This window comes from Dromaius novaehollandiae, chromosome 2 (genome assembly GCF_036370855.1).
Source record: "Dromaius novaehollandiae isolate bDroNov1 chromosome 2, bDroNov1.hap1, whole genome shotgun sequence".
NCBI classification, from domain to species: Eukaryota; Metazoa; Chordata; class Aves; order Casuariiformes; family Dromaiidae; genus Dromaius; species Dromaius novaehollandiae.
Genome location: NC_088099.1, coordinates 89,817,629 through 89,834,896, shown reverse-complemented (window position 1 = coordinate 89,834,896; position 17,268 = coordinate 89,817,629). Strand labels below are relative to the sequence as shown.

The window sequence follows — 17,268 nt, the reverse complement described above, 5'->3', positions numbered from 1 at the left end:
TAGCATCAATTGAGAAGCTCATTTTCTACCTCAGATAGCACTTTTATTCCAGGAAAGGAGCTTACAAGATGTTTAATCACAAGTCACATTTTGTTCAGTCATAGACTACATTAGGCTGATTTAGAATCAGGTACAGATACTAAACAAGCACAAGAAACTCTCAGATACAACAGAATTTTACATATGTTTCTGAAATCTTATATTTTGAAACTAAATCTATTCTCATTCAAAACAAATAGAAGATTAAAATTGGATGCCATCTGAGGTTATGATTCAGCATAATAAAACTGGAGGGATTCTTCTTAATTGTGTTGCTGTTATTTTTAGACTTTGAGAATATCTATTTTGCTGAAGGGACTCTCTAAGAATGATTATTTTGTGTAGTTGTTCCCAATGTTACTCTTCGAAGCAAATAAAACATTAAATGCTGCTTATTATTACAAAGCATGCAGTGAGTAGCACCATGAACTGATTAGTTTTTTGATTTACATAGAGAAGGAAATAACACATACCCATTGCTTTGTTTGATTTTGACAATTCCACACAAAAAAAATACACATATTCCAGTGACTCCACCAGCCTACCTTCACATACATAGCCAGAGTTAACCAGGCAGAAAACTGATAGATCCAAAAATATATTCAGTCTTCCCTTGAGCAAAAATCTTGTCATGTCCCTCTCTCCTGAAAGGTTAGAAAATAATGAGATCTGCACTGTCTCCTAAAGCTGGACCGAGGTCCAGAGCCAAGGGACAACAATCCACCAGCAAACCCAGAAAGGCTTTGAACCTGGAATATTTTCTTGATCATAACTGTGGAAATATTATGCAAAATGGAAAATTCTTCTCTACCTTGATGCACAACTTATCTAAATATTGGTCAATGAGTATGGGAGAAGGCCTATACCAGAATCACAGCAGAGGAACTGAGTCTCAGAGTCACAGAATAGCTGAGGTTGGAAGGGACCTCTGGAGATTATCCAGTCTGACCCCCCTGCTCAAGCAGGGTCACCTAGAGTATGTTGTCTAGGACCTTGTTGAGATGGCTTTTGAATATCTCCAAGGATGGAGACTCCACCTCCTCTCTGGGCAACCTGTTCCAGTGCTCAGTCACCTTCACTGTAAAGGAGTTTTTCCTCATGTTCAGACGAAGCTTCCTGTGTTTCAGTTTGTGCCCGTTGCCTCTTGTCCTGTCACTGGGAGCCACTGAAAAGAGTCTGGCTCTGTTTTCATTATATCTTCCCTTCAGATATTTGTATACACTGATAAGATGCCCTGGAGCTCCAGGCTAAACAGTCCCAGCTGTCTCAGCCTTTCCACGTATGTCAGATGCTCCAGACCCTTAATGAACTTAGTAGCTCCTAATGGAAAGAGGAGCCTGATGGCACCTTACTTGAGGTATGTACTGTCTAGTGTAACTACTGGAGTTTGAGTAGTTAACCTTTGGAGGTTGAGTAGTTGTGCTGTAAAACATTCCCTGGGTAAAATGAACCAGCCAAAACATATCCATAAGTGAATTAAGTAAGTAACAAATTCAAGTAGTGCTGAATTTTATGCTGGTTCCACAATTTTGCTGTGGGAGTTTGAGCTGGCTGTTTTAACCCATCACCCTTCACTCCTATTTCAATCCATCTGCTTTTAGGAGTGACCTTGGTGAATGTTTCAGGGGAGCCCAGCAGCTCTGTTGAATTTGGTTCCTATGTGATTTGGTAATATGGTCCTGAGGGCTTATCATAGGAAGCAAAAAGGACTGTAAACTGGAAGAAAGTCACGTTCTATGAATCTGTGAAGTATCTTTTATTCCAACTCTAATATTAGAATTTCTGTTTCTTTCTCTTTTCGTGGTCTTTCTTTAGTTTCTTCTTCAATTCCCTTTTGTTGTTTCCTTCTAAAAATCTTTTTCTAAGTCATATGTCTTAGGAGAAGGAAGTATTCACCCATCAATGAACTTCTAACCTACTGATATCACCATTTTTAATTAGTGGGGTTTTTTTTGTTTTTCTTTAGGTCATAGTAATTGGGCACCATGTAACGTGTGATCAGGTAACAAGAAATGAACTGGGTGCATTTGCTGTTGTTTCCTCAAAAGCTGGCACAGCTTTAATTAGAAGACATATCAAGAAGAAGACAAATCAGCATAAAATGAAGCGGTTTATTTTTAAAAAAATACTCTTCTTGCTCCCTGATTTAATTTTGGTGTGACAGGAAATGGTGATATCCTATTTACAGAATTGCCCTCTAATACTGTTATCTGCTAATAAACAGTACTGATGCAGGAAACTCATTCTTGCGTTGGACAGATGCGGCACACCATTGCATCACAGATAACTGTTTGTGCAATTTCTTTTATTATAGCAGTCATAATGCCATGTTGAAAAAGCCTTTGTACTACACAGTGTTAGCAGTAGAACATTGTGAAAATCAACTTTCATCATGAATGTTGCTCTACTTTTTATCATTTATTAAGCATTTTTATCTGTTTTTTATAAGTACCACTTCAGAAATGTTTTTTTTTTTTCGCTTTGCTCCTTAAACCTTTAATTTAGGGATGGGCAAACCAAACAAGAGGCTTGGAGAAGAACACATATTTTAGTGGTTTACAATCAGATGGATATTGCCCAGATAGAGTCCTGTGGTAAATTTAGGAAGGAAATGTAAGAACTGAACGAATAGGAATGACACTCAACAAAAATAATACAAGGTTTCTAGAAATGACTGAAGGAAGATAAATTAGCACAGTACAGAAATAAAAAGAAAAACTCAGGGTTCATGATCACAGCCTATAAATTCTTTCAAGGTACAAATAATAAGCAAAGGCAGAATGATTCACTGAAGGCATATGGAACCTGCAATTCATAAGCAAAAAGGTAAAAAGAAACCAAAAAGGAAGAGGTAGTTTATGCAGCAAGCAAATCATTCATTCAATATAGGTTAAATAAAAGTATCCGCATGGTTTTTACAGGACAAATTTCAAGTAAATACCCATATAATCCTCCCAGAAATAGGTAGAATTAAGTCTAAAATAAAGTGGACAAATCCCAAGAGGCTTATTCACATTATCAAAATAAAAATAAATTAATAAATTATTTTAATTCAGTTGTGAGCACTATTTATTCAAAATTTAAAGTAACAAATCTATGTTTTACTCATTCTTATGATAATTTCTGCTTGCTTCTTTTAAGAAGCTGTACCTATGAGCAGTAAACATATGTCCAGACATTATATTTTTCTATAATAAGAGATTTGCCAATTAAGGATCTTTTCTCTATCCCTTTTTATCCTCCATTTTAGTCAGAGAATAGCAAAAACAAATGATCACTTTTATACCTCAACTACAACTATGACATGAGACAAAAGCATATCTAACCTGCTCATTTTTCTGCCCGTTCCATACCATATTGCCTTCTGTGCCCATTCCCATAGAGCTGAAACCTGAAAACTCTTGAATACATTTATTCTTATAAGTTTGTGCTGTCTTACTACTTCAGATTTGAAGAAGGAGAAAAGGAAGTTAGATCTGGGTTCACTGAAACTTGGATCACCTCCTTAGGAGCACCAGGAGTGAAGAAAGGACACCAAAACACTGCATCTGACACCTACGGTCACCGTTGGAGAGCAGGAGAGGCTGTGTATAGTGCACCTGGCTGATCGTTTTAGACCTGCCTACTGGAAGGAGAACAGTGTGCCAAAAGAGCGTGCCGAGGAAAGAAACACTGGAGCAGGAGGCAGACACCGTGGGTGGTAACAAACCAGTTCATGGCTGGGCAGGTGGGAGGCACGTGGAGGACGGGGGCTCAGGGACCCTGCCTGATGGACTGCAGACGCACAGCTCTCAGCTCTCAGAGAGTGCTGTAATTACGCAAATGTGAGCTGTTATAAAGTGAGAAATAGGGCTGTGTTCATGCCTTCGTATTAAAGCTCCCTGCGGGAGAGGAACACCTCTTTCCGATCCGGACTACGCGCCAACCAGGTGCTGAGCAGCTCCGTGCTACCATGGCTGAAGGATTTCTCTGCATGTTCAAAAGCAGAAGCAGGTGCTAAGGCAATATCAATAGCAGTGTTTGGTAGAGTTGTCAGGGTATTTTGAATTATAGTTTTCTACTTAGCACTTAATTTCTGCCTGAGACCTTCTTTAAGAACCTGAGTCTGGTCCTAGGCAATCTGCCCACAGTCATATGGAGAGATTTGGAACTGACTTACAAATGCTAGATAAGAGCTCCAAGTTACAGAAACAGCTTCGTTTTCCTCCTCTGTATGGTAGCTCGTGCCATGGTTGTTCCACAAGGATGCTCCGCTGATGAGATTTCTGTGTGGTTATCTACCCTTTAGGAATTAGCCTCAAAACCATTAATTCTCACAAAAGCTTTCTGGCCGCTACTGAGCTGGACATGAGTCATTCTTCTATGATCAACAAAAATTATGAATTATTCTTGAGGACATTAACTACTGCCATTGTTATTTGTAGGATGGTTCTAAATCTCTATGTCTGAGTACACAGTATGGTGATATCAAGGAAATGCATTCTCGCCGTAGTAATGTAACATCTAGAATAGTTATGGTAAACAATTTATTTTCAAGCAAAATATTATCGGCACCTCAATAGCAAAAATATCTTCTCCCCACAGAAAGCATAAGCAAGGCTTTGTTCCGTTAGATAGAAATCTGCTTCTCAGGTTCTTTTCTCTTGCAATTAGAAAACATTTGACTTTAAGCAGAGAGATCCTTTTGTGTCCTTTCATAGGAATACACATTTTACAACAGTGGCAAAACAAGTCTAATGTGAAAGAGACATTTTGAAATGTTAAAATTTCACTTGAGAGCTAATGTTTTCACAACAAATTGGGCAGCTGATGAATGTTTGTTCTCCAGATCTCAGAGAGAGAGTTAAAAATCATGATGTCTGGATACTAAGAAAAAGCAATTAACAGAACTTGGCTTGAAATAGAACCATTTGTTATAAATGCATATTGTGAAGATCCATGTAGGGGATTTATTTATTGCTCCCCATAGGTATTTTGCCAGTCTTTTCCAAATTTAGTTTTTTAACAGAATCATACTATTTCTTTGCTTTGAAAATGCTTTGAAATACAGACATCAGTGTTTCACCTGAATGAGTTATTATGTTTCTATTTTGGAATTGGAAGGGGAAAGGTAATAAAAAATTTTTCAGTTCTACCAAGCTTTAAAGGCTACTCTGTGAATTAATTTTTTATTCGAATATTTTTATACTTTTCTCATGAATTGCAACAATGCTGTCCAAAGCATACATAACATAAGCCAGAAAGATATTGATATTGGTAGATTAAGACAAATTCTGTTTTTCATCAATTGCTTTTGTAATTTCTTCTTATTTTATATCACTGCAGTGATAACAATTTCAGCAGTGAGTATCAAAAGGTTTTAATAGTTTTTTTTTATATTTTGCACAAGAGCTTTGTCACAGGCAGTATAAGCTATAATAATAGACACGCTCAAGTATCAGAATATCTATACAACTATTTATCTTACTCTTCAATCTTTAGTGATCTACTTCCATGCTTTGACTTACATTTACTGTTGAAGTAGATGTATGTCTATCTTTTAAACTTATATTATATCTCTGAACTTCATGCTGTGTTGGGGGTGGCAGTAGATACAGCGATTATGAAATCCATCGTGCTAAGCTAATTTATGAAACTTTCTGTCTTAAAGCTTTTGTAGCCAAACTGGAGCATTAGACAAAAATGAAACTCAAACAATCTTGATTTTAAAGTGTTCAGTGATGAATGAACTAACACAAATTTGACATGATGTTCTAATGATTAATTTTCCTTGCTGCTAAAAATTTGTCTTTTTTTGTAGTCGGGCTTGGTCTAGTTTTAGCTTCCAATATCTTCTTATATGCTACTGCCTCGTCAATCTGCGAAGCATTTTATTATATAGATAGTCACAATCAGATCAACTTTTTCTCTGATAAATTAAGAAGATTGAGCTCCCTGAGGCACTTGCTATAGAAAAATTTCCTGAAACTTTAATTATTCCCATGGAGTTCTTCTGAACTGTCTCTAGTATTTCAAAATCTAATTGTGAACACTGGCAGGCTTGTAAAGCGTTGTTTCCACACTGCGCCTTTTCTTGTTTGTCCATAAATTGCTGTAATCTTTCAGCCACACAGGAGAATAAATTCCACAGATTAGGTTCTACAGAGAAGTTCCACATGATTCTGTTCTTTGTATTTTAGAGAAATTTGTTTCCAAAGTCTTCCCAGAGCATTTTGTAAATACTGCCAGTTTTCTTTGCTCTGAGAGAGAACTGTGATTAAGTATTTTAAAGTAGTATTTTACCAAGAAATATAAATTTTCCAAAGCTGAAACTATACATTGCAATCTATTGCGCGCTCTCTCTCTCTCTCTCTTTTTTTTTTTTTTTTTGAAAAAATATCCTCAATTCCAACATGGAATTTCAGGTCCTGAAAAGAGTTCCCCCTCAGTAAACTGGTTATGAGAGTACTCAAAATGTAAAAAATACACAGTCTGTTCCCTCCTCTGCTTCCTTCAAGAACTGGATGTGAACAAAAGCACCACAAAAAATATCCAGAAAGATATTTTATTGCAGCATTTGTAACAAATCTCTAATTTCCACCTAGAAATGGACCTAAGCTGATCAAAAGCACCCTTTTTTATCATTATTTGGGCAGCTATTAATTTTTTCCTAGATCCTCTTTTTTTTCCCTTCTTATTTTTTCTGCACTTTCAGATCCTAATTATTTTCTATTATTTAACTATTATCAACCACTTTCCCTCTCCTCGTTTGTCTTATCTACTCAGATATGACCCAAAAGGTCACATGCTAGTGTTTTTAGGTTAATGTCACAGAAGAATATCTTTATTCCAGTGTTTGCTCTCTAGGTCATTTTAAGTGTATCATTAGAAAAAATTTTCTTCCAATTCATAGCTCACCCTAATATATTTAGATACTGGATGTGACAGCAAGGCAAAAATGACAGTTATGAGAGATCAGATGTAAAGATATATTCAGTTTGTTGTAGAAAGTATGCTAGCCAACATTATCACAAAGTTTTTAGCCACATTTGATCAAACAATATTTGTTCTTGAATATATTATGTTTTCTTGATGAGTTTCTTAATATAGCTATACTTTTTGCACTTTTTATATGATGACCACATATGTCTCTTCTTCTATTTATCCATCACTCATAAGAGATATAGCAAGGTATTCTGAAGAGCTTTTACAGAGATTTGCTCAGGTTTGTGAATAATTTTTTCTAACTCTATTCTTAAATGCTTGAACGAAATAGTTATTTTAGTTTTGATTTTAAAAGCACTCTCAGGGTGTATATAATGCAACATGTTACAGAGCACCCTCATAGCATTCTATGTGGTATCAGTGCCTACCTCCCACAATTTTATTCCCAAGCCTCAACTTTATGAGTGAATGCAGCCTCATCTGAATTGGTCAATGATATATTATTTATGTCTGAAGTGTAACCATATAATTTTTTAATGCATCAGCTCAATAACATTCTTATCTTTTTACCTCTTTCTACAATAAACATAAACAAAAAGAGAGGAACCAGGTCTCCTATTCACTGAAAGTTGTACAAATGCCTAGACAAGATCATGGAAGACTTACTAACAAAGAACAACCATCCATAAAGTAACACTTTGTACCAAGCATGAAACCCACATTCAAATTTATTAAGAAGAATCACCTAATACTAAAGATAAGTAAATCAAGCACCTCAACTTCCATCACAAAGCCAGAAATTGTTATATACACATATACTAATTTTAAATATATTTATGTGATTTTAAATAGATCACAAACAGCTTTACTTACCCTCAAGAACCATCGGAAGTAGCAGAAAGGGAAGCCAAGAATGTCCAGAAAGAGATGAACATGACTAATGTCCTCAATTATGCTTATTAAGTAGCTGTAAGGAACTAACAGAGCATTACACAATTTCACCTCATAATGAACAACTCATACTGGTATTATGAAGGATAATGTTAGTCTTATTTAAATCCTTTAATACTAAGACTATCTGTCAGTGGTAGTTTGTTTCAACATGCACTTCCATGCATAAATGTATATATTTATAATCCACAAGTAAAGAAGCAAGCTAAATTACAAAATCTACTTTGTTATTTCATAATACTGTCATAGTTGCCACCAAGTTAAAGTGAGCTTCACAGGATGCAAAAGAAATAAGCCCACCATTAAGAGGTCAAACCCATCCGTTTTTTTTTTTTTTCATTCACTAAATGCTCTGTTTTTCTCAAGAGACTCATTTTCTTTCTAAATAAACTAACAGCCCCTGAGGAATGGCTGTCAAAGATTTTTTCTCAATAGGGTCCAGCTAAAATGTAAAGGCTTATAATTTTACACAAGAGACCTTTTAATGATCAGGGTTTAACTCACAACTTGGAAAATAATGGCTGACGCCAGACTGATTCCTAGCAATCTCATCTTCCCCCCTCCGCCCCCAAAAGCCAAAATATTATGCTATAGTCAATTCTTGAATGCAACAACTACTCCTACTAATATTCTGTACTTTCTGGGAGGAATTATGAGATGAATTGTAAACCTTCAAGGAAATGCATCAGAGTTTAGCCCAGATATGTGCAGAAACGTGGAGAAGTGCAAACATGACATGCTTGTTTCTGTTCCTGTGGTTGGAGAGGATGCAGGAGCCAAATTCACACTGTATTTCTGAGAATGAAAGCACCACTCCTTAGCTCAGACCCCCCCACTCATGAGTGGAGAGCTCTCCTTCTGGTGGAAGGACAGAGGTATGTGTCTCCCTTGCCCAGGTAGGACCTCCCCACCCTGCAGTAACTTTTCTTGAACAGCACCTGGTGGGTGTGTGAAACCTGCAGTCCTAGGAGCACCCAGTAGTCATTTCACACTAGTGAACTTCTGCTGGAGGAGTACCAGCCTAAATCCTGATTTACCATTACTCTTAATTTATATTCAAAATGTCAGGGATTACAATGGTTCTTGAAGGAGTATTAAGTGCTTTGGCCATTTGGCTGCGGGAGTCCTACCTAAAACTGACTGGAGTAGATTGTATTCCTTTCCTTATGTACAATGGACTTTGGATCAGACCCTCGCTGTCCACGCTGAGAAGCATCCATGCAAATAATTTCACCAAAACAACAAAACTGTCTTCTATTCAAATCGTTTGATAGTTATTTGAGGCCAGTCTTGAAATTGCATGTGTTCTATTGTTCTGTTGAATTAAACTGTGCTGAAATAGAGGGAAACACAACACAGAGTAAATTGACACAGGACGCTTAATCCAAAACAAAAATATCTGCATGGAGACATGTACCAAATTAGAAAGAGGTGTTGATTCAGCTTGATGTAATTATTTTAGTAAAATTTTGTGTGGTATACAGCAGGAGAGCAAAGCAAGCTTAGGAACTGTGTACGTGGCTTATAAGTCTGCTATATGTTTTTTAGTGAATGTTTCATAGCTCTGCCCAGTGCAAACCAATGTTTTGCTGCTGAGGCACCTTTCACATTGAAAGGTTTTTTGGCCAAGAAGTCCACTGCTTTCCTCATCTTTCTATTCCATTTTTGTCTCTTTGTGGCTAAAAGCTAGAAGAATTTGCCAGGAAGTTACACTCACTCAAGTGTTCCTTTCAGGTATCTTTAAAACATATTGTTGAGAAATCATGCTTTCTTTTTTCCATGTGATAGATCTTTAGACAGATGCTGCTGAGCAACCCTGTGTCATCCATCCAAGCTATGTGCCTAGTACGTTACACCTGGCTTGTTATTAGTAGTACTTCAATAGATGCAAGTGGCATTCTGCCAAATTTGGTGAAATCTGTCAGCAGGGTGAAAAGATGCCTGATGTAAAATTTCTGATCTGCATCTGATCCAAAGCCCATTGTAGGTAAGGAAAGGAATTCACTCCACTGCAGTCACCTTTAGGTAGGACTCCTATGGTCAGACTGGCCAAAGCAGTTAATACTCCTTTAAGAACTAAAATAATCCTCTGAAATTATGAATAATCTCTAAACAGAGTAACATGCTTCTGTTACTGCATCTAAGTGTGTACAATGGTGTAGGAGGGGTAGATGTGTGCTGTTAGCATGGGAGAAGAAAGAAGATTTGATTTCACACTGACTACCTAGCTTTCTGGATAATTAACGGCTACTTGTCCATAAATGTTGACCTGATCATTCAAAACATTTTCATTGATGATTACTCCTAATCTAGTTGCAGAGGCAGCAGTTCGATCTTCCATTAGCAGAAGATCCTGCTTCAGTGTGCACTCACTGGCAAACGAAAGTTCCTCTGTGACCCATTTGGTAATCTCAGACCTACACATAGCTTGGAGGAGCAAAGCAACCCTCCCACAGTGCCAACACAAATCCCAAGCCCATCTGGAGCTTTCAAACCTACTTAACCAGCATCTTTAGGCAAATTATGAAGGTAGAAAAGAGACAAGAAATGATTCTGACAATCTTTGTTCTGGCATGCACAGTACATTGCTGTTTTTATGAATCCAGCAGAACAGCAGGCTGTTTCCTGAATAGCTGAGTTTTCCATCAGAAAATGCATGTTTTCTATCAATTCAAAATCCAGGTCCACTCACCATGTCAAAGTCCCTTTTCAGATCAGAAAAACTTAAACAGTTTGCTTTCAACCCTTCACTTGAATGAGCTACAAAAAAAGTTCAAGTGTTAACATGATCTAAACAAGGACTTCTGTCCCAAATATGCACAGAAAATGCTGAACATAAATGAACATGATTATTCTCTTTTTGCTTTGAATGCTACAGCTTATTGAAAAGAGAATAAATATCCAGGTGCCTACTAGTTACCAGCTGTTTGAATGCCAAGAAAAATAAAAAACCCAACATGACAGTGAAGAATTCTGAAGGGAAAATAAGAGTGAGATTTTAAAGGAAGATAACAATATTTGCATAGAATTTTTTATTTGACTATACTCTCAAATGGAAGTTCACCCAGAGGCATTTCCTAAATTGGCACTAGATCATGAGAACAGTAAAAAGTTAGATCTCCCAGCATCCACTAAGGAAGTTATAGTTGCAATTAAATACCTTATAGCTCAAAAATGGCCCCTGGGATTGACAGTTCTTTGCCAGTTTTGCCTTTCCTATAAAGATACTGTTTCTACTAAACTCCTAAGATTATACTCACATTCTTAGTACAAAACCCCTCTTGGCTTTTTCATTGAACATTAGGCAATTATTTGTTTAGAAAATAGCCAAGATAGATTCAGCTGACTGAAGAAAAGGAAAAGAGAAGAGAGAAAAAATAAAGAAAAGGAAAAAAATAACAGCAACTTTGATAGCAAAATAGGTACTGTGTTTTTGCAGTGAAGTTGGATGTTATTCTCCAGGATATTTTATATTCCTATCAATTTATTCAAATGTATAATTATATGACTCTATTAGGAATTCACAAGGGCATCTTAATCTCGAAAAGGCATTTTACTGTGTTGTAGAAGCAAAAACACTATGTTTTTAAATGTCTTGACTTGGAGCAAGCTTTCACTGATCCTGTTGTTGTATAATTATAGTAGTACAAAAAACAATATGTGTAATTTATATTCACAGGATACTTACCACATTGTCCTCTTTTTCATATTTCCCATCAAGTTTGGTGACATTGGCTTTGGCAGTGAGTTACAGGATGGCTGATGCAATCTGGACAGGCTAGATATCTGGCTTTTTGTTTTCACTGATTGTGTCCACGTGATGCCTTGCTGCTTTACTGCATCAGTACATCGAGGGGGTAAGAAGCCTAGGTCCAACGCTTTGTCTCTCTTGTTTGTGTACCAGTACATCCACCTCGGCTACCAAAAGAGATGCCATATAACAGCTAGTTAGAAATCAGGATCATGAACTCAGCAGTGAAGATAAAAAGGGGGTAGGAAGCAATCAGGTCTGTGGAAAAGGAAGATGGAAGGGGACAACATCTTCAGCTATTCTTATGGGTCTCACTATCTTATAAGCATTTCTGTCTGAAATTCTGAGTAAATCACCAAAGAAGGCTGAATTTTAACTCACACTTCCAGATATTAACATGCAGGAGAAAAAAGGAGTTGAGATGTGCCTGAGAAAAGATTTCCTCTTTTCCACTGACAGAAGAAAACTACTGAAACTGCAGTAGTTAGCACTCTGGACATAATGACAGACCTTTGGCCATTTACTTGCATGACAATATAGATCTGAGCAGTCATGCATAAAGCACTAGAGGGGACCTTTGGGGTCACTGTCTTGCTACTCTAGGCAATAAACATCATGAAGTGCCTCTAATAAAGGTATTCAAAATAGTTTTTTCTCCCTTCTGTTGGAAAGCAGTATCAGAACCTCACTCCTCCTATGATTAGGACTCTTAATTTCTAGCCTATGTTCAATAAAATACTCCCATGTGTTCCTGTGGCAATTGCCTTTTGATTTAAATAACTGAATTTTCTTCCTGGAGTTTATGCAACTGTGTAAGTAGTTTATACAGAGCAATCTTGCTCCCCCTGAGCCTTTGCATTTCTGGATAGAGCAGCAATATTCTTTTAATCTCATACCACAAGTTTTTGCTATGTAGTTAGCCCTTGGTGTACGATTTCAGTTGTAATTCATCTTTCTTGAACATGAGTCACAGATGTCATATGTGATTTTTTAGATAATATGGCATGGTGCCTCTAACACGGCCTTATCTACAGTGGTTTTATTGTCTTATATGCCTTTGGATGTTACTGCTCTTCTCACAGTTGCATTGTATTGATAATTCACAATCTTCCTGCCATTTGTTTCTAAATATAGAGTCCAAGTTCACCCAGAATGTTTTGTCAGGACCTAGGGACAATTGTCTTCCACAACGCACTATTTTTTTTTTCCATTTATCTCTCTTAATTTCATTCTCCATCTCTGTTGGCATCTTCCAACACTGTAGCATCAGCAGGTTGTAGTATCTCCTGTCTATATTCTTCTGCATCCTGTTTCTATTAAAAATATCAGATAAAATCAGTCCTAAGGCTCATATCTGAGGAATTCCACTAACGTTTTCCTTCTGGCTACAAAATGTTTTCTTTTTTTCTTTTCGGCATAGTACATTCTTGCTTTCGTTGAACCTTTTCCTTGTCTACTTTCCAGCTCTTACGCAAAATCTTAGCTTCTCTAAATTAACTTATAGTACTGAAGTAATATACCCTGTCCAAAGAATTGAGGCCTTCTTTAGGTTTAAAACAATAATTTTAAATCTATCCTTAAGGAATTCTTTTTCTATGATATATAAATCGAATATATTTATTTTACATTTCTAGATTCACCTGTATTTGTATTTCTTAATGTCATGACTATGCAAAAATGGTTATATTATAAAAAAATATTATCCAATCAAGCAAAAAATTACAATCAACTGAAAATACTTAAGGATGTTCTTAATGCATTTATTTTCCCTTTTTGAATACTCATGTGTTACGGAAAAAGGACTGTCACTCCAGTTTTGTAGGTGTGAAAATGAAGACACAAGCAACTGGCTTTAAATTTACAGGTTAGCAATCTTTAGCAGTACATGATTTTGAGCATGGAAAAATGAAGTCTTAAACTTACTCCTCAAATGTATTTCCTCTCTCATTTATAAACAAAAGACATTTTGCGTTTCTTAAGGATATGAGACACGAAAATGTCAGTCTCACCTTGCATCTTTCTGAACATGATCTGCTCGTCTCTGAACAGGAGGCATATATCATCATTTAATACTCAGAAGAGTTAAGTGTTGTTACACTTACACACCAAGGAAACAGGTATGATTTATATCAGATGCTCCAAATCGTATTAGTAAGAATAATAATGTTGTGCAGCATTATTTGAAATAAAACTGTCCCCCCTTAGGACCAAAATAAATATTGTTACTGACTTCACACCATTGAGAAGGTTACAATAACTTCTGAGAGATTCATAATTCTACATTCTGAATCTATTAAAATGTATTACATTGGGATTGAATTTATTACTTTTTTTGCCAGGCAGTGTACAAAAATACTTATAGAGTGAGATTCTTCTTACAATAAATTACCTATGCCACTAATAACTTTCAGAAAAGAGTAAATCAGAATTTGGGTTTTATAAGAAAAAAGTAATACTTAGCTACAGTTTTATCCCTGTTTTATCTTTCTGACTGACACATTAATGCATCTTAAACTTAAATAACAATTACTTTTTTGGCCCTGAAATAGATTTTTGTGACTGAAAGTCAGTAATAAAATGTGCTGATGACCTGTTAAACTGGTCAGAACAACAAAGGTAAAATAAAAAATTGCACCAGTAATATCACATAATGTGTTTCTCCACTTTACCTACCAACACTTTGTCAAGAACAATTTGATTATTTACATTATTTAATCACTAGCAGAAATTTGTACCATTCCATCTTAATTGGCATGTCACCACTGGGAAAATGTACAATTCTTAGAGCTAAAAAAATTAGCCAATTACCTAAAAGCATCAAAGTTAATCATTTACCACCTTTTTATAATTCCAAATTATTTAATCTTTTACAATTTCTCTTTTACAATTCCAAATTATTCTGTGACTGAATATTGGAGTAGGCTAACAGATTATCAGTTTTCATGTAAGTAGCTTGAAGTAGTTTATTTTACATTTAAAAAATGAACTGAGATATAAGCTTTAATCCTTTTCCTCTCTTTTGGAGAGTTGTTCTTTTGGATGTAATAGTGAGGACAAGTCATGTTATTGCAAGCAGTTATTTTGATGTGCAAGACTCTCTATATAGGAAAAAAAATAAGAATCAATAATTAAGCCATCAAAATAATTGAGAATAGAATGTTTTAGCTCTCGTTATGACATTTTACTCATTTGTGGTGTGTAGACATTAATATCTTTTGTATTTGGCTGAAATGTCCTCTTTTTCTTCTGTTATTGTGTGAAAATGGTCAAATAGAATATTAACTGTTGCTGACAGCCTATTCAGAGCATTGTTTTGAAACCTAGATCAAAATAGATGACTGCTGCTCTCAGATAATAAAAATACTTTGTCTCTTTTGAATGTCTATATACCATTCAGTAGTTCCTTATGTGCCCAGTTGTAAAATCTGAATAAACATATGTGTTTCAAATGGTGTACCATTGGAAAGAATTATGGTGAGACATGTAAGGAAGCTGAGGCAGCTGCAGATAATGCATTTTGTCTAGTGTTCAAAGCAGAGAGACAACCCGGCCCACAAACTTAGAATTTTGTCTTATAGTCCCTCTCATTGCCTTTGGCACGTCCAGAGAAAAGGGATGGACCAAACAAATGATACCTTGCAGCATAATAAACCTGAACCCCTCTCAGAATAGCAGGGGAACTGAGTCACATCAAAATGGTAAATCTAAAATCTTTATTTTACATCTAATCTGAAAAAAAAAAGTCTTTCTAATCTAATTTCAGATTCTTTAGATTCTAAATCTAAGGGTCTTGAGTGTCTCAGCTGACTTCGGTTCTTACAACGCTACATAAAAAGGACAGGTGTGTTTCTGCACCCAAGCATTTTTATGTCTTCACCTCAAATTATTCTTCAAGGTGAGTGAAAATCAGCGTACTTCTTGAGGCAGTTGTGCAACATATCTTTTGCAGAATAGTTTCAACGTCCTATTCTCAGTAGAGGTATGGAATATTTTAAAAAACAGTCTTTCAAAGCAAGAAAATTATAATAAAATAAGTTCTGGAAGAAGTAAAGGTTTTATGATCACTGATGCCAACAAGGAGACTAAAGCTATTTATGTTTGCAAAAGATCTCCCAGAAAATGAACAACTTTAGTGAAGATTGAACAAGTCTCTTCAGCACTGGAAAGAAAACTGCTTTCACTTATAAGCTCAGGAGTGTCTTTCTAACTAGCAAAGAACATTTCTGTTGTGTACAAGCTTAGATCGGTTCTCACACTGCAAACTTGGCTAGTCACTGGAAAAGTAAAGTAATTGAGTCACCTCACTGACGAAACTGGACTGAGGGATGTAGGGAAGAGCTGTGAGCTTGGAAGCTGCCTGAGACAGGTACTATGTTGTAGAGAGAGGAAGGAGTCTGGAGAAGGACCGGAGCACCCTTCTGAGAAGACAAATGGGAGAGGAAGGTTAGACACATGAAAGGAAAAGAGGGACAACCTAATATCCTCCTACTTTTTCTCTCTCCAATGTTATGTACAACCTCTTATCACATTAATTGTGTACCTTACAACTAAAATGAATACTAAGTTTTTAGCTGAATTCATCCAATTTCTAATGTTTCTTCCTTTTTTTTTTTCTCTCTTTAGAAGAAAGTGCAGAGATTCAAAACTCTGCTTTAGTTGGGCTTTCATCATTGCTGTCTGTCTGTTGATTTTACTAACGCCTTATGTGGATTCAAATAGATGACAAGTGTGAAAGTAAATTCTTTTTGCTAAATCTTACATAAAGGCTTATAGATGGTTAGATTTAAAAGAAAAAGAAAAACAGCAAAAGAGTCTAGGTGACTACAGGAAACTGCTGGAAAGGGAAGAAATCTATAATGAAAAGTAGGGTGTTTGGATCACAACAGTAGCTTAGAAGTTAATTTAAATAATTTAGAAAAGTACTAATGTAGAAAGAGAAAATTCGAAGACTGGAGCAGAGCATGAAGCCAAGGAAACATTATGTTTTATTACTTTGTGTGAGCAGCTATGTCACCAGCTCAGAGCCTGCTCTTGTTCATAACTTCTAGGGTTTTTCAAACACTGCAAATTTCAATAATCTTCAAAATACTAAAGCAATGGCATTCAAAACTTGCCCAGTGACCTAGTCCATGAAGACACTGTTAGCAGTCAAGAAGTGACTGAATACCTGGAGTGAGGTCTCTAATACAAGGCGAGAACATCATCTGTTCTTTTCCTAGAAGCCAGGGATGAGTCTCCAAAATAGTGTATACCACACTGGGAGGGGGAAGTAGTTGCTGTCCTCATATCAGTTGCCTTTTTCTAAAGAGCTGTTGAATGGCAATCTTTGGACACCACATACTGGTTTTCACACAGTTTTCAAAAATTTTTATTTCTGCAAGAGGATGGTCCGGAGTGAGATGCCAACATGATAAAACTCTTTGTACCATGACAGTGAGTATTCCGTGAAGACTGTAGGTTTAAAAGAGGGGTGTAAAATATTAGACTATTATTATGCTTCATGTCCTCCCACTAGCGAAGCCAAACACCTTCTCTGCACTGGGTGACACAGCGCCTGGCAGAGACACACAGTGAAGGTACCCCTGAGCCAGCACAAGCCCACG

The 17,268-nt window shown here is 36.3% G+C and overlaps 1 long non-coding RNA gene across 1 annotated transcript; it reads right to left on the bottom strand.

Moving 5' to 3' along the window:
• Positions 1-230: 230 nt before the first annotated feature.
• LOC135327524 (uncharacterized) lies at positions 231-16,401 on the bottom strand. Its single transcript, XR_010387783.1, has 3 exons — positions 15,966-16,401; positions 11,603-11,832; positions 231-10,674 (listed from the first exon to the last, which is right to left on the bottom strand). It is a non-coding gene; the product is annotated as an uncharacterized LOC135327524 (long non-coding RNA).
• Between the last annotated feature and the right edge of the window lie 867 nt (positions 16,402-17,268).